This window comes from Equus asinus, chromosome 9 (genome assembly GCF_041296235.1).
Source record: "Equus asinus isolate D_3611 breed Donkey chromosome 9, EquAss-T2T_v2, whole genome shotgun sequence".
Taxonomy (NCBI): domain Eukaryota; kingdom Metazoa; phylum Chordata; class Mammalia; order Perissodactyla; family Equidae; genus Equus; species Equus asinus.
The window spans coordinates 53,810,885-53,826,196 of NC_091798.1; the positions used below are offsets into that span (position 1 = coordinate 53,810,885).

Sequence of the window (15,312 nt, forward strand, 5' to 3'; positions counted from 1 at the left end):
CTCCCTGTTCCATATCTGCCAAAATCCTCCATATTTTAGGGCCCTGCTCAAGTCCCTTCACTGCTTAGGCTCGTTTCCAGGAGCTCCTGTAGCTCTTAGTATCTGGGCCACTTTTTTGGCACTGACATTCTGAACTGCCATGTATTGTACTGAGCTCTAAAATATGTGCTAGATTTGTCTCAAATAAAACAATAAATTTCTGGAGAACAAGGATTGTGACTACCTTTATTTTTATATATCACTCAGTCAGTACCTGCCTGCCACAAGGCACATACAGGCTTTCATCAAATACTTGTTGAAACATTGTCAAATGAGTGAGTGAGTGCCTTCATAAATGAATGAAAGAATGAACAAGGGTATATACACAAATAAATGTACAGGTGAATGAATGAATTGTTCCCAAACCCCTACTATGTGGAGGTTTGTCAGAGACAAAAACAGAAGGGTCAAAGCCAGCAGGTGGCTCATGGTGCTCAGAGACCATGGCAGGGGTAGAAGACGGGGCTGGTGACCTAGGGAGAGAGACAGCTCGAGTCCAGCTCCTCTCTCTGCATCAGGAGAGTGTGTTCTTTTGCCCTAAGTATACAGAGCTCCTTCTCTTTCATAAGTCCAGGCATAAATAACCACAACCTAATTATTCCCCATTAGTATCTGTTTATACTCCCAAGTTTTTCCTTAAGAAGAGGGTTTTTGCCCCTGAGGCCCCAATATGACTCTCACATAGCTCTCCAGACTTGTTGAACTACACCTTCGTAAACAGTTCTTCCAATGAAAGAAGGAAAATTAAGGGATTCCTCCCTTCTAACGGAATGACCAATAAAATGATCACATTACCATTATCTCTTACAAATCTTCCCTATGGCCTAATAATTCCCATTCAGACCTTATAAGCACAAGCAAGAAGTATGTGGTCCATTTTCTCTTTAGCAGGAAATGCCAGCACATGTCTGCGGACTGGCAGAATGCGCTCACATCTCACACAGGAGTGACACTGAGACATTCTAAATGAGGACCAATGAGTATAATAATGGTGTTGAAAAATCTGAATGTAAAACATTATGTCATCTAATTGATAAGGTCATGTCAAATTAGGAGGGTCCTAAACCCAATGACTAGAGTTCTTATAAGAAAGCTGTGTAGAGACACAGATACACAGGGAAGAAGGCCATATGAAGATGGAGGAAGAGATTGAAGTTGTGCTACCATAAGTCAATGAATACCAGGAACCACCATGAGCTGGACAAGGCAAGGAAGGATTCTCCCCTTAGAGCCTTTGAAGGGAGCATGACCCTGCTGACACCTTGATTTCAGATTTCTGGCCAATGAACTGTGAGAGAATAGATTTCTGTTGTTATGTTCACGGTACTTTGTTATGGCAGCCTGAGGAAACTAATATAGGAGTCAAGACAAGAATTGTGATTACAAGCAAAAGGCAATGAACATCAGAACATCAGTTGAAAGAATGAATGAATGGATTAATGACTCTTCATCAGTGGAATGATCGTGTCCCGTCTCTACTGCTGCAGTGGAGCCCTGAAGTAGAAGCAGGCCCTCAAGATGAAGGACCATTCAGATTAGCCCCTTAACATCAGCACTGAAGTTGTGAGTTAGGGGACTGGAAGGAAAAGCTGCCCTAGGCCTCTCCAGGCATGTTGTGGGGCTGGAACAAGTTCTCTGGAGGCTCAGAAAAGAGGTCCAAGTCCAAAGTCTTTGAAATCACTCACAAAACCCACAGCGTAAAGCATCCAGACCTGGGTTTGAATTCCCACTCTAATGATGTGTGACCTCGGGCCAGTGCTAACTCTCTGTGAGTCCTGGTTTCTCCTATCTGAAAAACAGAGATAAGAAAATACTGAATTCTTACTATCCAAATATTTACCATAAAACTTGCAAAATGCATTTTCCAAGTTGTAGAACTGCTCTCAGTAGAATGGCCGTATATCCCACTTTGTCCCAGAGAGTTCCGGCTTCAACTATTATCATCCCAAGACAGTTAGGAACAGCTCCCCCTTCATTCACAAAAACTGTCCCAACCATACCATGAATTACATGGTCACCAAAGTTTTGAGGAAATCTCACAGACACGGCAGAGAAAAAGTTATACTGCACATCTGAGTGGGCTTGAAGCTGCAGAGAGCACCACAGTCGTACCTTAGCCATTTGCCCCAAAGGATCGCATTTAGTGTCATTTGCATTCATTGTGTACACGCATTGCTTATTTAATTGCAGTTCATTTCAGTGTAGAAGGAAAATATAGTTGGTACGTAATACTGTACAGTATTGTGTGTCAAACACAAGATATCCACTGCTGTGTTTAATAATTAGATGATTGGTGTTCTTAATGTTTTATATGATGCAGAAATCCTTGATGGATTGTTATATAGATGTTTAAGATGTTCAGTTAAGAGAAAATTGATTGAAATTTTTGCACTAAGCCTGGAACTCATTATAATTTTTGTATTTAAAATAATGGAATATAGTCCCTCTCATTGCAAAAATCTTCTATCTGCCACATTTTCGGGATCAAATGAAAAGGATAATGAGGGATACTTACCTCACCAGGTTGCAAAAATTAACTAGAATATACATATATAAAGCATGTGGCCCACAGTGTTTGAAATGAAAACATTATGTACAGAGTGGGAATTTCAGCCCCCAAGCTCAGTGCACGAGAATGATGACTTTCTTTATTTATATTAGAAGTGCCCATTTAGGCTGGGTGATAGATATTTAATGTCACTTGGAGGGAGCTTCCAGCCTTCCCTAGGATTGTGACAGGAAATTCTGGGGTGCTCCTGTCATACCAGGGCACTGGATGTGAGAGCCCACCAGGTCCTTGGTCACCAGTCTCCAGGGTCAGGGCGGGGGCTTCCCTTGCCCCTGCACGTGGGTCCTAAGCTCCTCTGCTGGTTCCTCTGGGCCCCACTTGGGGAGCAGGAGATGCACCGTGTAGCCTCCGGTCCTCCCTGCCTCCATCCCCGCTGTCTTACTTCCCAAGTGCTGCTGTAACAAACCCCCACAGGCTCAGTGGCTTAAAACAACTCTAACGTCTTATCTTACAGTTCTGGAGGTCAGAAGTCCAAAATGGGTCTCATGAACCAAAATCAAGGTGTCAGCAGGGCTGGTTCCTCCTGGGAACCCTAGAGGTGAATCCGTTTACTTCTTTGTCCACCTCTTGGAGGCCACCTGCCCTTCTCAACTCACGACCCTCTCCTCCATCTTCAGAGTCAGCCATGTAAGATCATCACATCTCCTTCACTGAGTCTGCTCAGCTGCCTCCCTCCTGTAAGGATCCTGTGGTTATACTGTCCACCTGGGTACTCCAGGATAATTTTCCCCATCTCAAGATCCTTAACCCCATCTGCAAAGTCCTTTTTGCCATGTAAGGTCACCTAGTCACCAGTTCTTGGATTAGAATGTAGACCTTTTGGGGGAGCCATTATTCAGCCCAGCACCTCCAACACCACTGTTCCCTTCCTGGGGCCTCGCCACCTCCCAGCCTCTCCTGGAGAGCAGGGCGCGGTCCCTTCAGCGCTGGGACCCACACTCCTGTCTGTGTTCGTGCCCACGCACCCACCTTAGCTCTCCCCATTCCCACTCAGCCCAGGAGAATTTTTTTCAAATTTGGAGGTGAAAGGAAAGCCCTTTCTCACCCAAACGTTTTGTTCAAACCCAAAATCTTCTAAGCTCCCCTAAATATTCAGACTTCTGGAGCACGAAAACAAGTAATTTATAGCGTGCTTCCGCTTTTTAGCCAGTCACTTCCTTCTCCTGAGATTGGGGACCAGAGCCAATCATATGATGAAAGGAGGGAAATGAAAGGGGCAAATAGGAGAAAAGTCTGTAAATTAATATCTCAAAGTATTATCCAGTCACATTTTTAAAAGAACTAGATTCTTCTGGGGGATGAACAGAGGTGTGTCAGGGAGGGGTCCCGGGGGAAATCGGCCTGCAGTCTGGCTCTCGAGCCTCTCCTTCCCTCTGGTGTCTTCTCACCGTTATTTCCACCGCTGCCACCACCTCCCTTGGCTCCAGGAACACTTTGCTTCCGTTCAAAACACTGGCCCAAATCTGCACAGAACCTTTGCCCAGGTTCCCCTTAGCACACCTGAGACAGGCTGGCACTCTTGCAAAGAGCTGTACTCAGTACCAAGAAAGACAAAAGGGAATTAGTTTCACAAAATAAAAACAGCATAAAAATGATCGTGACTCCCTTAGACAGCTGTCCGACAGCGATAATACCCTCTGACCCAGGAAGCTGTCAGAACCCTGTAAGAGGAGCCTCTAGCTTTCTCCCTCCACTCCCACCTGGCTGCCACCCCCATCCTCACCTTCACTCCAGAGCAGGTGCCACATTATTCTCTGACACAGGGCAGCAAACCAGGCAACTCCTCTTTCTCCTGGTCCAAGTTAAATAGAAGTCCACATTCCCAGATCTGCCATCCATCCCATCACTCACCCCTGGCTCCTTACCTGAAGGGTGCTCCCAGGCTGAGGACAGCACCACGGTGGCTGACAAATGGATCAGCTCACCCTTTGGGGCTTCAGTTATCAACTCCACCACCTGTGGAGAATTTTATATCTTATTCACAGGTAAGCCCCTGGCAACCACCTCTTACATACACATACACAGCTCTACAATATAAAAATATCTCAAAAATACCATAACTATATTTTCCCTCCATGATTATGTATTATGGAGCAAGAAGGTAAATTTTCCAAGGAAGCAAATACGGAATTTTAGGAGAGAAATCATAATTTATCTTTTTAAAGAAATATAGAAGCAACCCGATTAAAAATTGGGCAAAGGACTTAAACATTTCTCGTAAGAAGATATGCAAATGGCCAAAAAGCACATGAAAAGATGCTCAACATTATTAGTCTCTAGGGAAATGTAAATAAAAACTACTACTTCACACCCACTAGGATGGCTATAATTTAAAAAACAAAACAGAAAATCAGAAGTATCAGCGAGGATGTGGATAAGTTAGAACCTTCATACATTTCTGGCGGGGATGTAAAATGGGACAGCCAGTGTGGAATACAGTTTGGCAGCTCCTCAAAAAGTTAAACGTAGAATCATCATGTGACCCAGCATTTCCACTCCCAGGTTGATGCACAAGAGAATTCAAAGCAGATGCCCACACACAAATCTGTACATGAATGTTCATAGCAGCAATGTTCATAATGGCCAAAAAATTGAAGCAAGCCAAATACCTGTTAGCAATAATTAGCATTATTTGAACAAATGTCCGAATGTTCTTAGCAGCACTGTTGACAAAAACCAAAAAGTGGAAACAATTCAAGCATCCATGAGTAGAAAAAGAAATTGTAGTATATGCGTAAAATGGAATATTACTCAACCATAAAAAGGCATGAAGTAATGATACATGTGACAATGTGGATGAACCTCAAAACCATTGTGCTAAGTGAAAGCAGCCAGACACAGAAGACCACATACTGTCTGACTCCATTTCTCTGAAATATCCAGAATAGGTAAACCCACAGAGACAAAAAGCAGACTGGTGTTTGCCAGGGGCTAGGAGTGATTGCTTAAGGGTATAAGTTTTCTTCTGGGGTGATGAAAATGTTTTCAAACCAGACAGAGGTGAAGATGGCACAATATGGTGAATGTAGTAAATGCTACTGAATTTTACACTTTAAAATTGTTGATTCCATGTTATGTGAATTTCACCTCACTTTTTTAAAAAGAGGAAAAAGAAATCCAGAACTAGGAGTTAGAGGACCAGAGACTGAGTCCTGACTTTAGTACTTATTAGCCATTTCACTATGGACAAGTAATTTAAAACTCCCTCTGAGCCTCAATTTCCTCATCTGTAAAGTGAGACTAATGACATCGTACCACCTATTTCATAGGGTTATTGTAGCGACAAAATGCAATATTGTTTATGAAATATTTATATCATGTAAGAGTGATATAAAATGCTAGATATTGTTGTTATTGAGGTAATAAAATGTACACTCAGCACGAAAATTGAGAACTTCCTTTCATTCTTTTACAAGATCCAAGTTGTGGTAAATGTATTCACAACGTTATATTTTTAATTAATTTATGTATTGCAAGCAAGGGATTAAAATAGACAATTTTTATCCAAATAAGTAGGCAATATCTTAAAAACTTACTCTAGGATATCAAGTCTCATCCTGGAATTGACCCTAGGGGAGGAAGGTAAAACATACATCCCAAATTCTCTATGGACAGTAGACAGAAATGTGAGTCTTTTTATGTGCCCAACAGGCACAATGACACATGGTCACTCGTGGTATATTAGTCTTCCTTGGAGCAGATTTTCGCGATATTTTCAATAGGGTAACGGTAAAAATATGGGGGTGGGGGGAGTAAAAAGATCTTTATTTTAAGGAAACATAAGTAGGACTTGTCTCGGGGTTGCAATAGCTTAATATTCAGTTGCCCTGTTAGTAAAAAAAAGTCCTCCTCCAAATTTCAATCTGGCTTTAGTTCAAATCAAGATAATGGGAAATTTGACTTAATACGAAATAACATAAAAATCATTCACATATTAAAGGAGTTAGGAAATACTACTAAAGATCTCTCTCTTCCTCTCTCTTTCTTTCTTTCTTTCATACCATAAGCCATCCCATAGGAATTTGGTAATAAATAAGTCAAGTCTGATGAAATCATTAGGATTTTTATAGCATATTTATGAGGCTGGTAAATAGTTACTTCTCTGATTTTATATCTCTACACTATCTCCCCAAAATATGCTAGCTGATAATTTCCTAAAACATTTTAAAGAGTAAAATACAAGAGAGTTGAGGGTTTTATAGGATTTCACAAATAATATGGATTATTTAAATATAACTCTATTTTTCTTTAGAATGCCATAGTCATTTCATGCCACTGTGAGATTCTGGCCATCTAATAACAAAAGCCTATGGTAAAATTATTCATTATCCACTATTTAGTAATTTTCAGTAAAATTCTCAAACACAAACTAGGCATATGCTGTTTTTATGAGTGTTAGGTGAAATTATAACAGCTCAGTCTAGCCAGAACATGTGTTCTTATTGCTGTGAAACTGGTTTAGTTTTATCACTAAACACACTCGAAGTGTCCAGCAGCAAATGCCTCAGTCCCCCAAATTCTGTAAGCTCATCACAGTTCTGGCGTTGAGAGCCAGGTCCAAAACAGGTGGTTCTGAAAAACCAAGGATCCATTGTAGTTCCAACTAACCAAGGACACCTCATAAACTCCCCATTTTGAGTTTTTATATACTAAGCTACATATATGAATAGTTAATTTTCTCATTTTTAATTAATCTGAGACAAGCATGTACCAAGAAAGAATGCTGACTAGCATGAATCAGCAAGTTGATACATTTCCCAAAAGAGGTTAACATTTCCATTAATATAAGTAAATATAAAAATTCTATTAGTCTTTTTGAACTATTAAAAATAGTTTGCAGCCCCTTATTACTACTTTCAAGTTCTACACATCAGTAACTTGGTCTGTGAACAGAAAAGATTTAACATTATTGAGTACTTATGATGTGCTAGGTTCTATCGTAGGATACACACACACACACACACACACACACACACACGCATATATGTTTCATTTAAGTCACACCAAAATTTTTTGAGGAAGGTGTTATTATCACTTCTTTTTTAGAGGTTGACACTGAAGCTCAGAGAATGTAAGTAAATTGCCTCAGGTCCTATACTTAATAAGTCAAATTAAGGCTCACATTCAGGGTCTTTTGACTCCAAGGGAAAGGCTTACAAACCCACGTTAAGGAGTTAACTAAGGAACCTAGTATCCTGACATCAAAAGAGCCTTCTGGGTGATGAGAATAGAAAACCAGAACCAAGCCTGCTTCTCTGACAAGTATTTTCCAAGGGCCTCCTATGGCCTGGTGAGGGGTGAATGAGACAGACATATCCCTGCCTTCAGAGCTTCAACTCTAGAGGTAAGTTAAGACACCGGGCCAGTGTCACTCAAGTGACTAAGAACTATGGAAGTGGCAGTGATAACATGCCACAGGAGAAGAGCCTTCTGGTTCCCAAGCAGGCTCTCAAGATGATGGAGAGGAGGTGAAAATAGATCTTGTAACCGTGTCAAATATAATAAGTTTAACATGAGACCTTTGATTAACAAGCATTGATAGAGCACAAACTAATTGCAAGGCACTAAGCTGAACCCTCTTTTTCATAAGGTATTCCAGTCTTTCATGCATCTTCTATTTCAAACACATAAGCACCTTCTAAGAGAAAGCTGAGAGATCACAGGTATTTATTAAAGATACCATTGATTATTCTAAAAAGGGTATGGAGATAAGAGTCTCTTCCATGTGGGGAGCCTGGTTGGTCTTGAGGACACAAGGGTGGGGTGTTCCAGACCAGATTACATCCAGGCGATGACCACAGAATTGAAGCATTCAGGCCATTTCTCCCTCCAATGCATCTAACTGTGGAAACTCAATCAGGTCCAGAAATGAATCAATTTCCTTTGCCTGTGTCCTTAAATTTGATGAATAGAGCCTTTGCTTAGAGCTACTGAAGCTGCTATTCATCTCAGTTAGTTGCTAAATAAAACGTTGTTCTTGGATGTAATTCTGGCAAATATGACTTTGGCGATTTTTCGTTTAACTATGTAAGTCCAAATCATTCCCCAAGTGAATCTACATTTGAGCTATTTTTGTTCCACATGCTCCATATTTTTTTCCAAGTTAGAGACTAGGAATCTAGGAAGACCAGGCTTTCTTGTTGACTGTGAAGAGGATAAACCCAAGTAACATTGCAAAGTTTTGTGACAAACCGCTAAAGTCATCTTCATGAAGAATTACTTTTCTATTCAATGCAATATTCTATTCTATTCTATTCAAATATCAAATTATCAATTTGATAATCTAGGAAGAATTTTAGACATACAAAATTTAAATAATGAAGAAAGACAAAGTTTAAATAAATAAATTTGTGTCTGATGAGAGAATCAGCAAATTCGACTTGAAGTAGAGGGTCTAGTTGAATCTTCTTCACGTAATAGTTCACAACCCTGCAGTCTTCTGTGGTTAAGGACTTGACCGCGGTCATATAACTAGAAGTGGTAAAATGTAATTGGACGATGAGTCCTTTTTTCTTTCCTTTCTTTAAATTTCTAAATAAGTTTTTATTTTTATCTGAGTCATGCTCATAGTTTAGAAAGTCAAAAAGTAACAACTAAAAGGCTTTTCACAAAAAACACCAGTCCCTAAATCACCCCTCACCACACCTGTAGTCTCTCTCTTCAGGGAGTACCACTTGGAACTGTTGCTTCCAGAATTTACACATCTTCATTTTTCTATATCATAAGTTTTTATCCTTAATTTTTATTATTAAAAATTTCAAAAAAGCATATATGTACATACACATAAAATCATACACACACATTTTTGATGAATTCCTAAAAAGTAAGTTGCAAACATCATGACACTTCACTCCTAAATACTATATAGTGATACTAAATATAAAATTATGCTATCTTTTCTTCCTCTGTTTGAGACATTCTCATATGACTTTCTGTTATGGGAGTTGAGGATTTAGTTTTCTTACACAACCATCCATCTGTTTCACATTCCCCACCCTCTCAGTATGATTATAGTACAATTTTTTGGTTAAATATATACAATGCTGTATACGCTTTTCCTTGAAATTAATAATTGCCTTGATTTTTTATTTGCTTACTTTCATTGCTTAGTTTTTTATTAATTCTTCCAACACCTTTCAAAAGCCTTTTAAAACATTTCATTCACAGACCAATATCATCAATCTATATACAGACTTTTCTTTTTAGACATGCCTCGTGGAGAACTCCTCTCTCCCTTGGCTGTCACCTTGAACTGCCTTTGCCAGTCTCCAAGTTTAAATTCCCTGACTCCTGGGTCTCACGCTTGGTGTGCTGCCTTGTTTTGGAGGGAGGGGCACAGTCTCTAATAGATTCACGAGGTCAAAAGGGCAGCATAAAGGACTATGCCTATCTCTTGAGTCATGCTGCTCCACTCAGGACTGGCTTCCCATCTCACCTGACAGGCAGCTGTCACCCTGGGATCCTGTTCCCAGTTACCCTGAGGACTCCTGTCACCCCACTCCTGCGCTCTAGCGCTCTAGCTGCTCATACTGAACACCATGTCTTCCTCTTTCTTGGCTTATCTACTCCCTTTCTTTGGTGGGGGCGCAGTCTCCAAGAGCTTCTTGAAAAAGGGTGCAGGGAAGGTAAAAATTTTTTTAGAACTTTCATGTCTGAAAATGTCTTTATTCTCTATGTGATCGATATTTTGGCTGGCAGTGCATTCTAGGCTGGAAATAACTTTCCTTCAGAATTTGGAGTCATTTTCCATTGTCTTTTAGCTTCCAGTGATGCAGTTGAGAAATCTGAAATAAGTCTGATTCCTGATCCTTTGCATGTGACTTGTTTTTCTTTTTTTGAAACTTGTAGACTCTTCCTCCTATTTTGGAATTTTAAGGTGATGTGCATTGGTGTAGATCACTTTTGATTCACAATGCTGGGCGCCCAGAGGGTCTATTCAAGTCGAGACCGATGTTCTTAAGCGCTGGGAAATTCTTTTGAAAATTTTTTTGATACTTTCTTCCCCTCCTTTTTCTATGTTCTCTTTTTGTAAACTTCTATTATTGAAACTTCTGTATTAGCTACCTAATTTTATTATCTTTAATATCCTAGTTTCCATTTCTTTATTCTATTTTTCTTTGTTCCACTTTTCTCTATTTTCTGGAAAATGTATTCAACTTTCTTTTTCAACATTTCTAATTCCAAACCTAATACCACTTCTGCTATTATATAGCTTTTCATTTCTATAAATTAGTTTTGGTTCTTTGAGAGTTCTTGGGTTTTTTCTTTATTGGTTTTGGGGTTTTTTTGGCTAATAACATTTGTTCCGTTAATTCTCTGAAGATATTAATAATCTTTTTGGTGCTTTGTTTTGTTTGATTTTGTTATTTTGTTTTCTTTTCTCTGATTTCTCCAAGCCGCTTTTTTCCCCTGTTCGATCATTTTAGCTTCTCTCCTCAGGGTTAGTGACATCCCTCAGATATCTGGCAGTCATTGGCTGGCTGCTTATGTTTAATACAGGGAACCAGAAAGCTGACTGGAAGTCTAAGATGGTTGGTTTGGGCGTATTCACATTGAGCCCCACTATAGAATGATCTGGCTGGGTTGTTTGTTGGGGAGCTTTTTGGAATCAGTAGCTATAGGTCTTTCCTCTCGGGCTGGTCAGTTTCCAGCTGGAATATTTTTCTCTCTCCTCCACAAAAGATGAAAGTCTGGCTTCTTGTATTCTGAGAGTTCAATAGGAGAAAAGGCTGAGAGGATTCATCATTAATTGCACAAATTTTGCTTAATTACCCTGTTTTAATATGGCAGCCCCATCTTTAGCCCTGCTTGGCAGCTCCCTTCCAGACATCCTCAGTTTACCCTCTGCAGGAATTAAACCTCCAGGGCCCTTCTGGGCTGGGAGAGGGGCTGGTTCCCAGGGTGTAGGGGGCAGCCAGCTGAGGGGTCAACTCACTTTCACAACAGCTCTCATCAGCCCTCCTTATTTTGCTCTTCACACAACCCTCAACCTCCAGTTCCAGAAGTCCCTGCTGCTACCACTTCCTAGCCTTTTGAGGATCCAGCTTGGAAATCAGGTTGGTCCTCAGCTTTCCCCACTCCAGTTCTAGAAGTTGGTTTCCTGCATCTGCTAAGATGCCTCTTGTCCATCTACTTTCTAATTTACAAAATGTTGTTGTTCTTATCTCCTTTGTATCCACCCTGCCCTGGGGAGTTTATCTTTGATTTTAAGTCTCTTTACTATAGTTTTCACTGGGTTTCAGGAGGGAGCAAAATTAGACATATGTGTTCAATCTGTCATATCATCACAATAGGAAGCTCTATTGTTTTTTTTTCTACTCCATTATAAACATTTGTGCTAATTGTGTAAAGTATATAATTCAAGATTATATGATAAAGATAACTATGATACTTATACAAATAACCACCTTAATCAGCTAAAGTAACCATATCAGATAAAACCGTGAGGTAATGACCAGAGGTTTTGAATTTTAAAAGGAATACATAGTTGACAAAAAGGAGAAAGAAGAGAATGAATTTTGATTTATAGTGCTTGATGTTATAAGTTCCAGCTTCCAACAGAGAAAATAGAAATGACTAGGAAAAACAAGATAAATGTAGACTAAATCCCCCTTAAATGATAACCAAACAGTTAAGGAGACCGAAAGTTCCAGAAAAAGGCCTGACTGATATATGCAGTAATAAAAGTTGAAAACAATCAACCAAGGATAGTTTATTATTTGACATAAACAAACCCTGATCAGTCTCCTTATGTAAAACAACCAAAATCTTTATTATAATATTTTAGGTGTATGTTAATCTGTAATTTCTGTAGTATAGCTGCTATCCACTGCAATCTATAGTCATGCTGTTAGCACATGTCTCCTCACGTGAACGACTAAAAGAAGATGGTCACTTGCAGCAGTGCCTTTGCAGTGCCTGTTCATTAAAGACGTAGGAAGTAAATGTTGAAAGTGCTAAACAACTGACATCTCCTGTAACCCCCTGTATTTCCTCTTAGGGCTCTCTCCTCTCAGTTTCACAAAGAGACCTGCTAAAGAGTCAGTGTCAGACACCTGGCTACTGAGCATTGCAAATGACATCACAGAATTAGCTAGAAGAATTTGGGCAAGAGGAAAGAGTTTATGAAAAATCTTCAGTGGAATAGATTGTTCTTAACATTCAGAAATTAAAAAAAAAAAAAAGCCTATTCATTGCATTGTTTTGGGCAAAAAGGACAAAGAGGAAGCCCCAGGGGTGATATTCTCAGAGTTTGGGCATTCTCCCTCCAGAGAGATGCAGCCAATGCCAGGCATGATATAAAGGGATCCTTCTCCAATGGTCAACTGCCTGGGCTGGTCCCAAGGTGGATGCCATGGGATTGAGTTGGGGCTCAGTGCACCGTCTAGTTAGGCAAGTGTTTTGCATCCTACAGTACTCCCCCTCACTCCATCAGGCTTACTCCCTTCTAAGAATCCCATCGCCACCTGTCAATCAGACAAAGGCCTGGTCTTTCACAGTTCTTCTGGACAGGGTTTGCCTCATCAGAAACAATAACTTAACTTTGGTTTGCTTTTGTTTCTTCCTATTGGCTCTACTTTATCTTACTTATAAAGACAAACTAAAGTAACACTTGGAATTAAAACTTTTTTTGTGATGCCTTGGCTGACCAAGACAAATTACCTCTGATTCATTTTACATCTTAAACCAAAATATATTCATGGTGTGACAGTAGCTTATTCAGTATGAAAGGCATGTGAGGCCTCAGAAGTCAAACACCTCACTTCCACCACAGTCTACTGGTCAAAGCAAACTAGGCCAACCTGAATTCAAGGGGATGGCGAAACGGACAGCACCACTGGCTGGGATGAGCCGCAAAGTCACATCACAAAAGGGAGTGCATATGGGATGGGGATGGGATTTGTGGTCATTAAACAATTTACCACACATGCTAAATTCGGAACTGATACAATTAAACTTTCAGTGATGATACAGAAATTTTGCATTCAATACCCATCTTCTTAACAAGGCAAACACAACCATCATTGTGACTAACAATTTCCCACCATTTTTTGGAGTTCGGGAAAAGCAAAAAACTTTTTGTAATAACTATATTTGAAGGCAGGGATTTTTAGTAACCTCTTGATGATGAAATTAATAACTTCCTTGGCTTTTTTGTTTTTAACTGTAGCTTAAAAGTCATCCACTCATAACAAAATATCACCTTTGTAAAGCCCCTTTAAGCTGGGAGAGTCTAGAATTCCAGTATTCACACCAAGCCTTGAGGACTTTATTGGGTCCTGTTGTTGAAAATGTCGTAGTTTTGTTTTCAAGCTTCTCTGGCATGTTCCCTCAATGCGTGGACACCTTGGAGGCTGTTCAGAATCATTCAAACGAGCCTATGATGTGCCGGTGGTAGAAAGACAGGTAAAAATCCTCCTTCTCCCCTATGCGAAACTTCCATCTGGGCTGGTGCTTGAAAACGGGCTGACTGTGACCACCCCTGCCGGGAAGTCCTCTGCCGGCAGCCTGGGGCACAGAGCAGCGGTAGAGAGGTGGCTCGTTTCCCTTCAGACTGCTGCTGGTGACAGAGCCAGCCCTGCATGGAGTTACTTCCCTTCCCTAGATCTCGGCATTCTTATCTATCTAGTGAGAGAGGCCGGATCAAAGCCCCTCCGGTTCCCATATCGACAGCCTAAGACTCCAGAAGTGGGGTAGACGGGACAGAGCATTTCTGCCAGCCCCCTGCCACATCACTCCCCAGGCCTGGCTGGGGGCAGCAGCGCAGAGGAGGCCTGCCGAGGTCTGCACGGAGCTGGCGGGCGCTGAGAGCAGGTGGTGGACTCAGAGCGCTCACCTGAGAAGTGAGAGTCCCCACGGCCTTCCCGCCGGGCTGGGGTTCTTTCTCCTCCTCCTGCAACCTTTTCAAATTCCACTTTTAGTTGCTACATTTGAAAATTACTGTGTGGTGTTTACAAGATTTGAAAATCTTTTCTTTTGAACAATTTTTGTTGTTGTTGCAGGAGAGACAATACTTCACATTTTTTGTTTTCTGTAAACCATCTTAGGTCTTCCAAAAACATGTTTTAAACTCATAACTGACACGTCATCATAAAAGACACCCCAGAGCATTATATTAACTGAATTCAATGAAAAAATAAAATGCGAAGTCAGATGAGCAGAAGAACCAAGAGGCTGAAAGGAAAAACACCAAAACATTAACAGTATTTACATTGAGGAACTAAGACTTTGAAGACTTTTTCCTTTAATTTTCTTGAATTTTAAGCTTTTTGATTGTAAAAAAAAATTTACATACTGGAAAATTAATTTGCTCATAAGCATCTGTAGTAATAGTCCCATACTTAGAGCCACATGTTTAAGAGGCAGTTAAGAACTTTGTTTTCACTCCTAAAATAATCCATGAGCTTGTTTGTGTAGATGGACGTGAGAACAGTGGCTTACAGTTTATTTTCTATTTGACTCTAATTTTACGGCCATGGATTAGCCCTATGACTGTGAATACAGGCTAGATTGACAATATCAGTGTCTTTTCTCCAAAGAAAGCATAGGAAACTGCCACTCTAGTGCTGGGCCATCTCAGCCTGAAACCTCAGGCCCTTTAGACCCACCTTCAAACAGGAGAAACAAACAAGCAAACAAACAAAACAAGAAGAGAAGGAATGTTTTCTGCAGCCATTTCAAATATGTACTATTGGCTTTCTTTC

The 15,312-nt window shown here is 40.4% G+C and overlaps 1 long non-coding RNA gene across 1 annotated transcript; it reads right to left on the minus strand.

The window, feature by feature from the left end:
- Positions 1-1,690: 1,690 nt before the first annotated feature.
- Positions 1,691-6,025, minus strand: LOC123290153 (uncharacterized). The gene is made up of 3 exons (XR_011505881.1): positions 4,474-6,025; positions 3,997-4,137; positions 1,691-1,828 (listed from the first exon to the last, which is right to left on the minus strand). It is a non-coding gene; the product is annotated as an uncharacterized lncRNA (long non-coding RNA).
- Positions 6,026-15,312: the final 9,287 nt, after the last annotated feature.